The sequence below is a fragment of the Leptonychotes weddellii genome, chromosome 5 (assembly GCF_054177405.1).
Source record: "Leptonychotes weddellii isolate Sample4059 chromosome 5, ASM5417740v2, whole genome shotgun sequence".
In the NCBI taxonomy this organism is placed as follows: Eukaryota; Metazoa; Chordata; class Mammalia; order Carnivora; family Phocidae; genus Leptonychotes; species Leptonychotes weddellii.
This window is the reverse complement of record NC_138373.1, coordinates 76,183,118-76,189,117: the sequence shown is the minus strand read 5'-3', so window position 1 is coordinate 76,189,117 and position 6,000 is coordinate 76,183,118. Positions and strand designations below refer to the sequence as shown.

The window sequence follows — 6,000 nt, the reverse complement described above, 5'->3', positions numbered from 1 at the left end:
CCCCCCCCCCCCCCCGCTTGGTTTTTGCTCCGTAGCGCTTGCCACCATCTGTCCTACAGCCTGGTGTCCTGCTGCTGTCTGTTGTGTCTCCTGTCAGTGAATTAGAAGCTCCGGAGAACAGGAGTCCTCACCTAGCTCATTTTTGCTGCATTTCTCCGGCAGTGCCTAGCACTTCCTAGGTGCCCAATAACTATCTGTTGGTTGAGTGAGTGAGTTACAGTAGGCCTGACAGGTGCTCAAGGAGACCAAGATGTACATGTTAGTCCCCATCTGAGCTCTGTTTGGTTTGGTCTGAATCTTTCCTCTCTGCCTCCAGGCCACCTTTATTGCAAATATCTTTCCAAAACGTTGTCTCTTGACTCTCGGTTTACACCAGCCACTGGCCACTTTTTCTTTTACCCAGAGACTTCATCCAAGGATCCTTCCATTCCCATTCCGTTAACACCACCTCATATCCAGGCCCCTCTTCCAGGGAGTAGAGTCCTTAGTTGGACTAAGGTGCCTGGAGAAAGCATTACACATGAGAGGGGTAAGTCAGGGAGCTGTGGGTGCAAGGGGTAGGTCTAGAATAGGCACATGGTGTGGCAGAAGGAGGGGGGGAGGAGGGTAGCTCTGGTGGATCAGGGAAGGGGAAGCTAGTGAGACAGGTGAGCATAAACAGGAAGCAGCGCTAAGAAGGAAAGATGGAGGCTCCAGCTGAGCCAGTACCAAGAGTGCGGTGCTCTTCCTGAGCAGAAACTTGGTGAAGTCTTCTCTCTGATCCAGACTGTACCTGGGCTGGCCTGTGTCTGAAGCAAAGACAGTCTTTTTAGTCTTTGAAGCATGGCTGCTCTTCCAGTCTTTATCTGTGGGTCCTTGAGGAAGCCTCCGATAGGAGTGGGTGCTCTCAACAGTGCCATAAGTCGGTGAGAGATGGCTAGGTTTTATGGTGCTAACAAGTGCTGTCTCTGTGTCCAGACGCTTGTGCTTCAAGCAGTCTATCCCATTATTGCCACCATTTGTCAGAATGTGTCCTCTATTTTGGGGTAAGAAAATATGGTCAAGACATTAATAGGCAACTGAAAATACATTAAGCTCATATAGTCTTCTTGGCTTTGGTGAGGGTGGTTTTTTGTTTATTTTGTTTTTTTTAATTGAATGTATTTTACCAAATATCAGACTTCAGAATTTCTGTTAGGGTTTACCCACAGCATATGAGGCAAAGTTGCTTTCATCAGTATAGACGGTCAAAGTCAAAGATGTTCTTCCTTGTTTCCAGACATCATAGCCTGCTTTTTTCCCTTTTGATTTGTTCAGTTTTTCTGTTACTGAAAATCTACATTTAAGGCTCTGCTGAAAGGCTGTTTAGTGTATCTTGTTCCCTATTTCTTCACTTTTATTGGAGGAAAAAATTTTAAGACTGGCTTGTAGTTTAGTAAAAGCAAACTTCTCACCTGATTATATCCTATCCATAAATTCTCTGAGAATTTGAACTTGAGCTCAAGCCCAACCAAATAAAGCTCAGTCACTTTCTTTGCTAAACAGGCCATTTAAGCACCCCATAGGCATAGGATCCTTTTCCTTCTGAGAATTTCTTTGTGAAGGAAGTATTTAAAATGGAAATGTGCCTCTCTGAGGGGTAGCCACTGAGTCCCCATAGGTCCCACCTCTCAGGCCTGCAGGCTTGTTCCTGGAGCCCTGTCCCTTACCTGCCTGCTGCAGCCCTTGCTGAGGGCCTGAGGCCGCAGTGCCTGCCAACAGATGAGCTGTTGCTGTTGGCAGAAAATAGCCCATGGGTAGGTAGAAGGGGGAAATTGTGTGTGGGAAAGGTTCTCACCTTCTTTCTGGCGGGATATACAAAGTGTCAGTATGACTGACCTGGAAGCCAGGATCTATCTTGCCTGCAAAGTTGAAGAAAGTAACAAACACTTCAGAGAACAGGAGGGAGATGCTTAATGGAATCATTTAAAAACAACCTTAATCCTTAAAAAATTTTCTGTTTGGGCACTAGCTTTAAGGCTGTGTTATGAGTAGTGAAGAAAATAAAAAGAAAAAAATTTTTCCTTTTATAGCTAATTACTTTAGAGGCAAATACTGGTATTCAAACTGTACATTGTTCTTTTAATTAAAACATTCCACTTGTTCACCTTATCATTAAAACAGTCTTAGGCTTATGGTCCTCTGACGTAACTAATTCAGTGGTATACTTCATTTCATTGATACTCTGCAGAGTAGAGTGAATTTCAGTAAATAAAACTCTACTAATTTCCATGATAAAATCATAGATAAATTTCCGTACATGAAATAAATTACACATAAACTTAAAAATTGTATATTAAAGGAGGAAGGTTCTTATACAATTTATGTTACTATTAACTATTAAAATATAAAAGAAGTTGTTTGGTAAAATGTAAAATATACCAAAATTGGCCTTTCTTAAGGGGATTTGCCCATTTTGTTCACTGACCTGTATAGTAATTTTGTTGTACTAAAATGTTTCCACAGCCTATCTCTTTCCCTTCATAAATAAAGTTTTTTAAAATGTTCATTTCTGAAAGTGGGATACTTGGCAAATATTTGTTTAGTGGCCCTAGTTAAGGTTACTAGTTCTTTGGTGTGATAAATACTGGTTTCTTGACATTTTTTTTTTTTTTTTTAGAGAAATAGAAAACTTTATTCAATGCATAGAAAAGGATTCTTTAGTTGTCTTCTGAAGGGCCTACTGCCACCCAAATTTCCTTGATGGTAGACTGGGGGCACCCCATCAATCTCAGAATAGTCTTCCAGCTGCTCCAGCCACCTGACCCATCTCCTGAGCATCGGGCATGGGCCAGGCTCCTCACTGTGGTCCCCAGGCAGCCAAGAGGGCAATGAGAAAAAAATCACACTGTAGTATTTTAAGTGAAAGAAAAAATCAGGATGCACAAGTGTATGTACTGTGTAACCAGTTGAACAAATGGAGAAAGGGGGAAGACTATATATTTGTGTCTCATTCTGTATTCATTTAAAAAAAAAATCTTTGGAAGAAGTCAGAAGAAACTATTCACTGTGGTTTGCGGTACAGGGCAGGGGGAGGACCTGGGCAGATGGGACAAGGGTAGGAGAAGGATTTTCAGTGTTTTCCTGTTTTTCACTTAATGTATTTGTTGGAGTTTCAGTATTATGGCAATTTTTAATAGCTTTGTTGAAATGTAACAAACATACAGTAAACTGTACATATTCCTGGTTATGTATAAATTTTATACCTTTTTTTTTTAAGTTGTACCAGTCCTTTTTTTTTTTTTTTAAGATTTTATTTATTTATTTGACAGATAGAGAAAGAGCACAAGTAGGCAGAGCGGCAGGTAGAGGGAGAGGGAGAAGCAGGCTCTCCACTGAGCAGGGAGCCCGATGTGGGGCTCAATCCCAGGACCCTGGGATCATGACCTGAGCCGAAGGCAGACACTTCACCCAGATACCCCATTTTTATACCTTTTTTGAGCCAGTGAATGTGTTATCTATTAAAAGTGGAAGAAAAAGGGGTGCCTGGCTGGCTTAGTCAGTGGAGTGTGTGATTCTTGATCTCGGGGTCATGAGTTCGAGCCCCACACTGGCTGTGGAGATTACTTAAAAAAATAAAATCTTGGGGCGCCTGGGTGGCTCAGATGGTTAAGCATCTACCTTCGGCTCAGGTCATGATCTCCAGGTCCTGGGATCTAGCCGCATGTCGGGCTGCCTGCTCAGCGGGGAGTCTGCTTCTTCCTCTCCCTCTGCCGGTTTTTCCCCCTGCTTATGCTCTCCCTGTCTCTCTCCCTCTCAAATGAATAAATAAAATCTTTTTAAAAATGGAAAGAAAATAGTTAAAACTTTAAAAATCATTTAAGTAAATCGATAAATAGTAAAGCTGGTCTGCCCTGGCTTTTGTAATACGCATCTGGGCCCTTAAGGTTCAATCTAAGAATGTTTATTCCTTTTGACTTCTTGTAGAAATTTTGGGTAAGATTAGCTTCATAGTTTTGCCAACAATAAAATGTTCTCTTATCATCTTTTAAATCCTACCTAATGCAAAAGTTTTCAAAAACAAAACTGTCACAGGCATGTTCCCGATCTCAGGTATTGACATTCATCAGAATGAACAGTGAATGCCCAGAAATTTCTAAATTAGAGTTGCAGCCTAGGATGAGGACTTAACCAAAATTCTCTGGCTGTAAATAAATAAGGTTTAAGGCTATTGTTCCCCTACCCCCCTCACCCCCTTGGCAGGGCTCTGCCTCACATAATCTATTTGGGACTATAGAACATCAGAGCTTGGGCATAAAAGTATAACAGGAGGGCTCCAGCTGGCTTCAGTATGGCATGAAAGGGTGTAACTTTATCTTCATTTCACATTCAGTGCTTTGCTTCAATTACATCCTCATACTAGGGTCACTTTGCCCAGACCTTTCCTTTTTGTATCTGGAAGTCCCGACTCTGGTTCTCTGGGTAAGGATGGCCATTTTCTGCCCAGTAGAACTGCATGCTGTAGCCTATCTTTGGTTTTGGTGATTTGGGCTTAGGAGATTTGGCTGAAGGGAAGCAAAGATGAGAACTTTCTTTTCTTTTTTTTTTTTTTTAAGATTTTATTTATTTGCGAGAGAGAGAATGAGAGACAGAGAACATGAGAGGGAGGAGGGTCAGAGGGAGAAGCAGACTCCCTGCCGAGCAGGGAGCCTGATGCGGGACTCGATCCTGGGACTCCAGGATCATGACCTGAGCCGAAGGCAGTTGCTTAACCAACTGAGCCACCCAGGCGCCCCAAGATGAGAACTTTCTAATTCAACTTTTGCATGTTTGCTGTCTTCTCCCTCTCTTTGTCCCTTGATCTGCTAACCCAGATAATTGCTTTGTGCCATCCGGATTTTATCGAGAGGAGCCAATCAGACTCGGATACCCAGTGCCATTGTTGGAATCAACTTGCTCCTGTTCTCAGATTTCCACTTTCTGTGCCACCAGGGCACCCTCATGGACAAGTTGGGCCATTCTTTCTCAGTCCAGTTCCATTATGGGAACAGGTACTTAGGGAAAACAGGGTAACCCAGTAGTGGGAGCCCTGGTTTGGGAGTCAGACAATCTGAGTACAGGACCTCACACTGCTGTGAACTATGTCACTGAGCAGTCGGGACTCAATTCGATGTTGCATCCTTGGTAGGTGCTTTGCCAAAGTATATTCCGTTGATTGACTATACATACAGATTCTCTGTTCCAGTTTCTTCGATTGAAGATAGAGATGATTTTTGTACCTCATTGCCAGTAAGCTGTACTAAAAATACATTAATTTAATGAAGACAAGAAATGGACAAATACTGTATTCTGTGGAACTGATTTGTAAGGTGCAGGAGCAGAAGCGATGATTTCTCAGGTGCCTTCTAACTCCGTGTGTGTCTGGTTCTGAGAGATTGGGCGCAGCTCGCTTGAGTCTGGATTATACAGGAGGGCAGAATGGCTTCTGTGTTTACCTGCTGGATGAGGTCTTTTAGATTCCTGATGCAAGGCAGCTCTGGTCGCCATTGGTATCTTTAGAGCAGCTTCCCTCCTTTCTCTATATAAGTAGTTGTGTTTTTACTGACTTTAGGTAACCTTGGTAATTTTGTCCTCCAAACAGACTTTGTGAGGAGACAAGGCCTGTATTATAGGTACATTTTATAGATGAGGAACGTGTGGGTCAGGGAGGTTATATGATTTTCCAGAGTTAAGTAACAGGTAAATGGCACAGCCACTCCTCTTGGTTTCCTCACTGTACTTCTCCATGCTTCAGTCTCTCAGCTGTAAGTCTGGAATTAGGAACAGGACCCAATGTTGTCTGAGGGTTTTACCATCCTGATCGGAAATCAGTTAACTAGATATTTATTCAGTATTTTAAATCATTTGTGGAGGATTTTACTTACAACAACATGAGTTGAGTATCTTCTGTGCAAAGCACTATGGAGATAGGAAATACAATACAAAACCTCTGCCATCACATAGTTTACCCTGTAGAAGGTGAATGCCAGCAGTGGACATCTA

The 6,000-nt window shown here is 42.4% G+C and overlaps 1 protein-coding gene across 5 annotated transcripts in view; it reads left to right on the top strand.

Annotated features, from left to right (window-relative positions):
• DUSP16 (dual specificity phosphatase 16) overlaps window positions 1-6,000 on the top strand; it is a 96,029-nt gene that overhangs the window by 47,307 nt on the left and 42,722 nt on the right. The window lies entirely within an intron of this gene.